This window comes from Neoarius graeffei, chromosome 7 (genome assembly GCF_027579695.1).
Source record: "Neoarius graeffei isolate fNeoGra1 chromosome 7, fNeoGra1.pri, whole genome shotgun sequence".
Lineage (NCBI taxonomy): Eukaryota > Metazoa > Chordata > Actinopteri > Siluriformes > Ariidae > Neoarius > Neoarius graeffei.
The window spans coordinates 97,518,254-97,530,181 of record NC_083575.1 but is presented as its reverse complement, the minus strand read 5'-3'; positions in this window follow the sequence as shown (position 1 = coordinate 97,530,181).

Genomic DNA, 11,928 nt, shown 5'->3' with positions numbered 1-11,928 from the left:
GGCGACAGGCCAGCATCACCCAAGCGAGGTTACTGGTATGACGTCACACATAAGTTGACCTAGTTAACGGCTGGCTGCCTAAATTTGGCTGTGCGCGTCAACTTTAAATGCTTGTAGCGGGCGCATCGTGACACTGAGATCGCGGGAAACCGAGGGGCTTGAATAACCCACCAAACCCGACATTTTGACACATGATATAGCCTGATTGCTGAAATTACCGCACGACGCCTTTAAAGACACAGAACAGATGCTTTATTTTCTACACTGTACAGCTTTTCTGATGCTCGTCTCCAGTTTGTACAGAACACTGCAGCCAAACTTCTTACAAAATCAAGGGTTCGTGAGCACATTACACCAATTTTGGCTTCACTTCAGGTGCTATGAGTCAAATTCAGAATTTACATTACAATGTTATTTTTTACTTTTAAAGCTTTACATGGTTTGGCTTCAGAGTATCTATCTGCATTATTAGCACCCTATCAAACATGCAATCTGTACGATCATCTGACCGAGGCCTACCTGCTGTTCCAAATTCCAGACTAAAGACCGAAGGTGATGAAGCTCCCTGTGATGCTCCAAGACCTTAAAACAGTTTACCTCCAAACATTAAATCAGCTGATTCCATAGACATTTTAAAGTCTCATTTAAAAACACATTTTTATCATTCAGCATTTGTAGATGCTCTTAATTCCGAATTGATTTATTGATGTCATGACAATTATATTTATTACCTCACCCAGGATGGAGTCCACCAGGGGGCGAGCTATTGTTTTCGGTGGGGTTTCTTTCTTACCTCGGCCGGGACAGAGTCCACCAGGGGGCGAAGTATTGTTTTCGGTGGGGCTTATTTTTCTTTATTTGTTTCTTTGGGGTTTTTTTAAGCAACATTATGGGAAAATGGCTGGACCAATCTTCATGAAACTTTCAGGATATATGGGCATTGGTCTCAAATAGAACCTCCAACATTTTGAGGGTCATCTGGTCAAGGTCACCAAAAAGGTCAAAATCAGTTTTTTTTTTCTGTGATATCTTCCTTCATATCCATCATATTTACTTCAAACCAAATCCAAAATGTTCATCTTTCAGTTTTGCTTCCAGTGATATGCTACATGTTGGGGTATCACTCATAGTTTTCTTAGCAGTTGGGGGCCAAATGTCAGGGGTCAAGGTCATGGGTTTTCAGAGGCTCATACAGTGGTGCTTGAAAGTTTGTGAACCCTTTAGAATGTTCTATATTTCTGCATAAATATGACCTAAAACGTCATCAGATTTTCACACAAGTCCTAAAAGTAGATAAAGAGAACCCAGTTAAACAAATGAGACAAAAATATTATACTTGGTCATTTATTTATTGAGGAAAATGATCCAATATTACATATCTGTGAGTGGCAAAAGTATGTGAACCTTTGCTTTCAGTATCTGGTGTGACCCCCTTGCGCAGCAATAACTGCAACTAAATGTTTCCGGTATCTGTTGATCAGTCCTGCACACCGGCTTGGAGGAATTTTAGCCCGTTCCTCCGTACAGAACAGCTTCAACTCTGGGATGTTGGTGGGTTTCCTCACATGAACTGCTCGCTTCAGGTCCTTCCACAACATTTCCATTGGATTAAGGTCAGGACTTTGACTTGGCCATTCCAAAACATTAACTTTATTCTTCTTTAACCATTCTTTGGTAGAAGAACTTGTGTGCTTAGGGTCGTTGTCTTGCTGCATGACCCACCTTCTCTTGAGATTCAGTTCATGGACAGATGTCCTGACATTTTCCTTTAGAATTCGCTGGTTGTAACACTCCCTACGTGTGGGTGGAGCACTGAGGACGGCAGGACAGAGATCAGGTTTGGGAAAAGGCTTTATTGCCACACTTTTCAGTGAACAATCGTTACGGTGACTAGACAGACAGACACACACAGCCAGCGTCTAGTCCGGAGATCCCCTCTGCTCTCACTCTCCCTCCTTAAATAGGGCGCGGTCACTGGGAAGACACACACAAACACAGGTTAATTGTTCTCAGGTGTCGTGATTCTGCCACTTACCTTCCCTGACTCCGCCCTCCTGTCACCGACCGGCGCTTGACCACGCCCCCGCTGCCACATACCCCCACCGCCCGACTCAGGCCGGGCGCCCGTCCGGCCTGCAGCCGACTCCCCCCCCCCTTGACGGGAGAGGAAGTCCGCCACGACCATCTGCGCCCCCGGCCTGTGGACCACCTTGAAATTAAAGGGTTGGAGCGCCAGATACCAACGGGTGATCCGCGCGTTGGCATCTTTCATGCGGTGGAGCCACTGGAGGGGCGCGTGGTCCGAACAGAGGGTGAAAGAGCGCCCCAGCAGGTAGTACCGGAGGGCGAGGACCGCCCATTTGATCGCCAGGCACTCCTTTTCAATCGTGCTGTAGCGCCCCTCACGCACTGACAGCTTCCGGCTGATGTATAAGACCGGGCGATCCTCCCCCTCCACCTGCTGGGACAAAACGGCCCCCAGCCCTCTGTCCGACGCATCCGTCTGTAACATAAAAGGGAGAGAGAAGTCAGGGGAGTGTAAAAGTGGCCCCCCACACAGTGCAGCCTTTACCTCCGAGAAAGCCCGCTGGCACTGCTCCGTCCACTGGACCGGATCTGGCGCCCCCTTTTTAGTGAGGTCAGTCAGCGGGCTGGTGACGTCCGAATAATTAGGTATAAACCTACGATAGTAGCCAGCCAGCCCCAGGAACTGTCTCACCCCCTTTTTGGTCTTGGGCCTCGGGCAGGCCGCAATCGCTGCTGTCTTATTAATTTGGGGACGCACCTGCCCGTTGCCCAAGTGGAAGCCCAGATACCGTACTTCCACCCGCCCAATCGCACACTTCTTTGGGTTGGCAGTGAGCCCCGCCCGTCTCAGCGACCTAAGGACGGCCCTCAGGTGTTGCAGGTGCCGCTGCCAGTCGTTACTATAAACGATAATGTCGTCCAGGTAGGCGGCCGCATAGGTGGCGTGGGGCCGGAGGACCCGGTCCATCAGCCGCTGAAACGTAGCGGGCGCCCCAAACAGCCCAAACGGAAGTGTGACGAACTGGTGTAAGCCAAACGGTGTGGAAAAGGCCGTTTTCTCCCGGGATAATGGAGTCAAGGGGATCTGCCAATATCCCTTCGTTAAATCCAGTGTCGAGTAGAAGCGAGCCGTGCCTAGTCGATCGAGCAGCTCATCAACACGAGGCATTGGGTATGCGTCAAATTTAGACACCGCGTTGACTTTTCTATAGTCCACACAGAACCGGACCGAGCCGTCGGCCTTGGGAACCAAGACCACCGGGCTGCTCCAGTCGCTGTGGGACTCCTCGACGATGCCCATTTCGAGCATGGCCTGAAGTTCTTCCCGAACCACCTTTTTTTTGTGTTCGGGTAGTCTATAAGGGCGGCTACGCACTACCACCCCCGGGGGTGTCTCTATGTGGTGTTCTATGAGGTTAGTGCGACCGGGCAGGGGCGAGAACACATCCGAAAACTCGGCCTGCAACTGGGCGACCTCCGTGAGCTGGGTCGGGGAGAGGTGGTCTCCACAGGGGACCGGAGAGGTACGTGATGCCAAACTCTCTTTTTGAACCTCCGGCCCCAGCTCCGCCTTCTCCGGAACTACCGACACCAACGCCACGGGGACCTCCTCGTTCCAGAGTTTGAGCAGATTGAGGTGGTAAATCTGTGGCGCCCCACCCCTGTCTGTTCGCCTCACCTCATAGTCGACGTCCCCGACTCGCCGTGTGACCTCAAAGGGTCCTTGCCACTTGGCGATTAATTTGGAGCTCGACGTGGGCAAGAGTACGAGTACTTTATCTCCCGGTGTGAACTCTCTAAGGCGCGTACCCTTGTTGTACAGGCGGGCTTGCCGTTCCTGGGCCTGCCGCAAGTTCTCCTGAGTTAGGTGGGTGAGCGTGTGGAGTTTTGCGCGCAGGTCCATAACGTACTGAATTTCATTCTTACTTTGTGAAGGTCCCTCCTCCCAATTTTCCCGCAGCACGTCCAGGATGCCGCGCGGCTTACGCCCATATAATAATTCGAACGGGGAGAACCCCGTGGAGGCTTGAGGGACCTCTCGCACTGAGAACAGCAAGGGTTCGAGCCACTTATCCCAATTACGTGCGTCCTCACTTACGAATTTCTTAATGATATTTTTGAGGGTGCGGTTGAACCGTTCTACTAAACCGTCCGTTTGTGGGTGATATACACTGGTGCGGATCGGCTTAATCCCCAATAACCCATACAGTTCGCGCAGTGTTCGTGATATAAACGTAGTGCCTTGATCAGTCAGAATCTCTTTCGGGATTCCAACTCGGGAGATGACGCGGAAGAGTGCCTCTGCAATACTGCGTGCTGAGATATTGCGCAGAGGCACTGCTTCCGGGTATCGCGTTGCATAGTCCACTAGAACTAATATAAAGCGGTACCCTCGTGCTGACCGATCTAATGGCCCGACGAGATCCATCCCAATTCTTTCAAACGGGGTCTCGATTAACGGTAGAGGGCGCAATGGCGCTTTTGGAATGGCTGCTGGGTTTACTAACTGGCATTCGCGGCATGCCGTACACCACCTACGGACATCGCCGCGAATCCCCGGCCAATAGAAACGGGCCATTATTCGGGCTAGTGTTTTATCCTGCCCTAAATGTCCAGCCATGGGATTAAAGTGAGCCGCCTGGAATACCAATTCCCGGCGGCTTTTTGGAATCAAAAGCTGCGTGACTCGCTCCTTAGTTTGAGTGTCCTGCATCACTCGGTATAATCTATCCTTCATAATCGCGAAGTAGGGGAAGGACGGGGTGGCGTTCGGCTGGAGCGTTTGACCATCGATTACTCTCACTTGGTCAAACGCATGCCGCAGAGTCTCGTCTCGCGACTGCTCTAATGGGAAATCCGTGAGGGAATCCCCAATAGAGAGAGGAGGGGCCGGCGGCTCCTCACTCTGACGCGGAGATGACGTAGACGGCTCTGTGACAGCTGCTCCCGCCAAAGCGACACCGGGACCTCCCCCTGTCAAATGGCAGGACCCACTCTCGACTAGGCGTGTCATTAAACCCCGAAATCCCGGCCAATCCGTCCCCAAAATTAACGAGTGGGTAAGGCGAGGATTAACCGCCGCCTTCACTATAAATTTTTCCCCTCTGAAAATAATGTGAACCGACACCAAAGGGTAGCTGTGAACATCCCCGTGCACACACAACACCTTCACCCCCTGTGCTCCCCCCAATGCCTCGTTTTGAACCAGGCTTTGGCGAATTGAGGTCTGATTACAACCAGAATCCACCAACGCCTGATATGTAGCCCCTTGGATACTCACCGGTATGCGATACGCTCCGGCCCGATCGAGGGCGGCCTCTGGCGCGTCGGGGATCCGAACCACCGCGCCCACTTCCATTGCTGTGCACTGCTCATGAAGGTGGCCCGGCTCCCCGCAGCGCCAGCAAACCGGCCCGGGCTTTCCCTCTGCACCGGTGATCTGGGGCTCACTCACCTGAGATGGGGGAGAGACAGACACAGAAGGGAGACACGGGAGGGCACCGCGGGTGCGGCGGGCCGGCTGGGGTGGAGCCGGCCCCCGCCTCCGCGGTGGGGGAATGGGGCAGGGACGGGACACAGGAGGAGAGGGAGAGAGAGAGAGAGAAGAGGAGAGAAGAGCCGATGCCATCTGCTGTCCTGCCGCCGGGACAGCCGCCAGATGATCCTCCGCCAGCTCGACTGCCTGATCCAGCGACGCCGGGCGGTGGCACTGGACCCACTCCGCGGTTCCGGCTGGTAAGCGGGCGACGAACTGTTCCAGTACCACCTGGTCGACGATTCCCTCGGCGTCGCGATTGTTGGCCCTCAGCCACCGCCAGCAGGCGTCCCGGAGCTGCTGGCCGAACGCGAACGGCCGGCCGACTTCCTCCAGTCGCAGCGCGCGGAAGCGCTGGCGCTGTTGCTCCGGTGTGCGCCCCACGCGCTGGAGGACGGCCCGGCGGAGGTCCGCGTAGGCCAGCCGGCGGTCGGCGGGGAGCTGTAGCGCGGCCAGCTGCGCCTCTCCCGTGAGCAGGGGGAGGAGGCGCGCCGCGCGCTGCTCGATCGGCCACCCCGAGGCTTCGGCGACCTGTTCGAACAACGTGATGAACGCCTCGGGGTCGTCCTGCGGGCCCATCTTGGTGACAATGAGGGGAGACGGGCCCGCGGCCGGAGCGCTGGTGGACCCCGCCGACGCGAGAAGATGCCGGAACGCCTCGCGATCTTCCTGCTGGGCCAGCACCAGGGCTTCGAAGCGCTGCTCCTGCTCCTTTCGGAGAGTGACGAGTGCCTGGTGCTGGCTTTGCTGAGCCGTGGCGAGGGCGTGGACCAGATCGGTGAACGGGGAGGATTCCATGGGGCTGCTGGTTTGGTGCTCCACGTCCCGGGTTTCGGCACCACTGTAACACTCCCTACGTGTGGGTGGAGCACTGAGGACGGCAGGACAGAGATCAGGTTTGGGAAAAGGCTTTATTGCCACACTTTTCAGTGAACAATCGTTACGGTGACTAGACAGACAGACACACACAGCCAGCGTCTAGTCCGGAGATCCCCTCTGCTCTCACTCTCCCTCCTTAAATAGGGCGCGGTCACTGGGAAGACACACACAAACACAGGTTAATTGTTCTCAGGTGTCGTGATTCTGCCACTTACCTTCCCTGACTCCGCCCTCCTGTCACCGACTGGCGCTTGACCACGCCCCCGCTGCCACACTGGTATAATTCAGAATTCATTGTTCTATCAATGATGGCAAGCTGTCCTGGCCCAGATGCAGCAAAACAGGCCCAAACCATGATACTACCACCACCATGTTTCACAGATGGGATAAGGTTCTTATGCTGGAATGCAGTGTTTTCCTTTCTCCAAATATAATGCTTCTCATTTAAACCAAAAAGTTCTATTTTGGTCTCATCCGTCCACAAAACATTTTTCCCATAGCCTTCTGGTTTGTCCACATGATCTTTAGCAAACTGCAGATGAGCAGCAATGTTCTTTTTGGAGAGCAGTGGCTTTCTCCTTGCAACCCTGCCATGCACACCATTGTTGTTCAGTGTTCTCCTGATGGTGGACTCATGAACATTAACATTAGCCAATGTGAGAGAGGCCTTCAGTTGCTTAGATGTTACCCTGGGGTCATTTCTGACCTCGCCGACTATTACACACCTTGCTCTTGGAGTGATCTTTGTTGGTCGACCACTCCTGGGGAGGGTAACAATGGTCATGAATTTCCTCCATTTGTACACAATCTGTCTGACTGTGGATTGGTGGAGTCCAAACTCTTTAGAGATGGTTTTGTAACCTTTTCCAGCCTGATGAGCATCAACAATGCTTTTTCTGAGGTCCTCAGAAATCTCCTTTGTCCGTGCCATGATACACTTCCACAAACATGTGTTGTGAAGATCAGACTTTGATAGATCCCTGTTCTTTAAATAAAACAGGGTCCCCACTCACACCTGATTGTCATCCCATTGATTGAAAACACCTGACTCTAATTTCACCTTCAAATTAACTGCTAATCCTAGAGGTTCACATACTTTTGCCACTCACAGATATGTAATATTGGATCATTTTCCTCAATAAATAAATGACCAAGTATAATATTTTTGTCTCATTTGTTTAACTGGGTTCTCTTTATCTACTTTTAGGACTTGTGTGAAAATCTGATGATGTTTTAGGTCATATTTATGCAGAAATATAGAAAATTCTAAAGGGTTCATAAACTTTCAAGCACCACTGCAACTGGGAAATGGTTCAAGATAGAGAGATACTTAATATTATTGACATATAGAAAGTCATATATGGGCTTTCATTTGGCACCATGACCTTTGACCATGAGTGACCTTGAAAGGTCATATGCAGGGTCACGGATTTTCAGAGACTCATAACTTTAAAATGGTTAAATATAGACAGATGTTTACCATTATCAACATATAAGAAGTACCATATGGGCTTTCAGTTGCCACCATGACCTTTGACCTTGATTGACTTTGAAATATCAAACTCAAGATCATGGATTTTCATAGGATTATAACCTGACAGCTGATGATTGAGAAATATTACCATTATCAACATATAGGTATAAAATAAGTGCTGCCGAGTGAGGTTCGTTTTGCCTGGCAACACTTGCTTACTGTCTGATAGTCTTTATATCTCAGTAAAAAAAAATATTTTCCTTTTCTTTGAATGTAATCTAATGCTATTTGTAATTTGCACATTTCTTTTTTTGTTTCTTATTTTTTTTATTTTTCATGTTTTAATCTTATATCTTAGGGGTTTTTTTTACATTTGTCTGGAATGTCTTTACTTATATTTTATTTTTATCATGATATGAAGCACTTTGTGCTGCCTGACATGAAATGTGCTATATAAATAATGGTATTATTATTATTATTATTATTATTATTATTATTATTATTATTATTATCCAGAACTCAACAGCACTCTGATATAAAACAGTTTCAGTAAGTATGGAAAAGAGATAATATACAGTTTTGCTCAGAGGTCTCTGTGTGTGTGTGTGTGTGTGTGTGTGTGTGTGTGTGTGTGTGTGTGTGTGTGTGTGAGGTGTGACACCATCATGTGAACTGGTTGAGTGAATGTGGCCCTTATACAGAAGTTCACTGAGTAAATATTGAAGCTACGCACACACACGGAAATCAACATATCAGCCTCATGTTCTCACACTGCAGCAAAAACCATCTCATTCTTCATCATCATCATCACCTTCATCATCTTCTTCTTCACAATCACCTTATCATTATCATCATCCTCATTACCACCACCACCTTCATCGTCTTCTTCACAATCACCTTCTTCATCATCATCATCATCATCATCATCATCATCCACCTTCATTATCATCACCTTCCTCCTTCTCCTCCTCCTCATCATTCACCTTCATCATCTCCTTCACAATCACCTTATCATTACCATCATCACTGTCACCATCATCATCATCATCATCATCACTATTATCATCATTATCTTCATCATTACCATTATCATCATCATCATCATCATCATCATCACCTTCATCGTCTTCTTCATAATTACCTTCATCATCATCATTATCATCATCACTATTATCATCATTATCTTCATCATTACCATTATTATTATCATCGCCACCACCACCTTCATCGTCTTCTTCATAATCACCTTCATCATCATCATCATCATCATCATTATCATTATCACCTTATCATGATCATCATCATCACCACCACCACCACCATCATCCTTATTTTGCATCTACATGTATGGGTTTTGGCAGATGCCTTATCCAGAGTGACTTACTGAAGAGTTTTGAAGCCTCTATCAATAAATACCTCCTGATTTGGTTCACTAGGTCACAGACTAGAAGAATACTATCAACCTAAATACCTTGCTGGGTAAAAGACATGGATTTTTTTCAATAACAAAGTGCTAATTTAAGTACTTCAGGAAGAGTTGGGTATTTAGATGTCGTTTGAAGACTGCCAGTGACTTAGCTGTTCAGAAATTCCACCACTGAGGTCCCAGAACAGAGAAGAGTCTTCATGCAGGCCTTCCTTGTACCCTGAGAAATGGTGGGACCATTTGACCAGTGCTAGAGGATGAGAGGGAGTGTGGTGCAGTGTGGGGTGTGATAAGTGCTTTTAGGTGGGTGGGTGCTGGTCCGTTTTTGTCTTTGTAGGCAAGCATCAGTGTTTTACATCAAATGCAGCAGCTACAGGAAGACAATGGAGGGAGCTGAACAAGGAACTGAACAAGCAAGTCCAGAGACATGCAGATTCGGTTTAATGGGGCCACTGTAATTGGCACAAGCTGTAGTGGTTTCCCAGCCATAATGTATGTACATATATAGATCTTGCTATGGCAAAGCTAATAAATCAAAATCAAGCACCTGAGTGGCCTGTGGGGATAGAAATGGACAAATCCTTCTGATGTTGTAAAGGAGAAATCAACATGAACCTGTCAGATTAGCAATGTGAGAGGAGAAGGACAGCTGATTGTCCATGGTTACCCCAAGGTTGCATGTGTCACTAGAAGAAGGTGAGATCAGAGAGTTATCCAAGGAGATCACAAGATCCTGATGTGGGGACAAATCGCCTGGGATGAACAACAGTGCAGATTTGCTGGGATTAATTTTCAGCTGATGAGATGCCATCCATGATGAGATGTCTGTCAGACATGCTGAGATCTGAACAGAAACATGAGAGTCTGAGGAGAGGATGAGTTGAATTTCATTCACAAAGCAGTGAGAACCCATGTGAGGATATAACCTTACCAAGAGATTGAGTATATATATAGAGAGAGAACAGATGAGGACCAAGTGCTGAGCCTTGTGGGACACCAGTGGAGTTTCTACATGGAGCAGCTGTGGATCCCCTTCATGTCACCTGATATGATGGCCCCTCCAGGTAGGAACCAAAGCATTGCCAGGCTATACTGCAAATCCCAAGACTCATGAGGATGGACAAGAGAGTCTTGTGGTTGACTGTCTGTCAGAGATTATTGAAAGGTTGAGAAGGATCAGGACTGGTGACAGTTTGGCTGATCTAGCAGCATGTAGCTTCTCAGTAATGGCCACAAGGGCACCCTCTGTGGAATGTTCCACTTTGAAGCCAGATGGGTGAATCTCTTGAAGGCTATTCTGGGTGACGAAGAGAGACAATTGATTGCAGAAGATGTATTCATGGTTATTAGAAAGAAAATAGAGAAGTGATACTGGTCAGTTGCTGATGTCTGAAGGATCCAGAGTTGGTTTCTTCAGCATGGGAATAAGTTGGTACTTTATGATGTCAGGCCAGACGTTATGATGCCATTAATGATAGTCGTGATGAAGGGGAGGAGGTCTTATGAAATGGTCTGGATGATTGTTGGATGGGAGCCAATGGGCAGGTGGTGGGATTGCAGGATCCTGAATGTGTAGTGTAGGGGTCAGGGTAGGAGTGAAAACCTGGCAGATATTTTCAATCTCTCCATTGAAAAAGTCTTCAGCACTCAAGGATGATGATGAAGGGGGATCTGGTGGGTAAAGAAGTGAAGAAAAGATGTTGTGGAGTTTGTGAGGATCTTGTGCAGAAGCTTCTAGCTTTCTCTTTAAGAAGGAGGCCTTAGCAGAAGTTATACAGTATCAGATAGGAACTTGGACAGGAGAGAGAGAGAGAGAGAGAGAGAGAGAGAGGGGTATGAGATAAGATGAGAATCAACACAGGAGTGGAACTGGAGTAGTCTTCTGCTGCTGGAGTCCATCCATATTATGATTTGATGTTTTATGATTTCTGAGATGCTTTTCTGCTCACTGCAATTGTAAAGAGTGATTATTTGATCAGTGTAGCCTTCCTGTCAGCTTTAACCAAATGGACTGTTGTCTGATTTCTCTCTTTGGTGGAATGGTGACTTTAATTTTTGTGTTAGTTATGCAAGGTTCATAACGAACCAACCAACGAACCAACCAACGAACCAACAAACCAACCAACAAACAAACAAACAAATGCCCCCGTTGTTGTGGGTTTTTTGATGTTTTAATTTATAGTATAGTATTATATAATGTGGGCGGCACGGTGGTGTAGTGGTTAGCGCTGTTGCCTCACAGCAAGAAGGTCCGGGTTCGAGCCCCGTGGCCGGCGAGGGCCTTTCTGTGCGGAGTTTGCATGTTCTCCCCGTGTCCGCGTGGGTTTCCTCCGGGTGCTCTGGTTTCCCCCACAGTCCAAAGACATGCAGGTTAGGTTAACTGGTGACTCTAAATTGAGCGTAGGTGTGAATGTGAGTGTGAATGGTTGTCTGTGTCTATGTGTCAGCCCTGTGATGACCTGGCGACTTGTCCAGGGTGAACCCCGCCTTTCGCCCGTAGTCAGCTGGGATAGGATCCAGCTCGCCCGCGACCCTGTAGAACAGGATAAAGCGGCTACAGATAATGAGATGAGATTATATAATGTT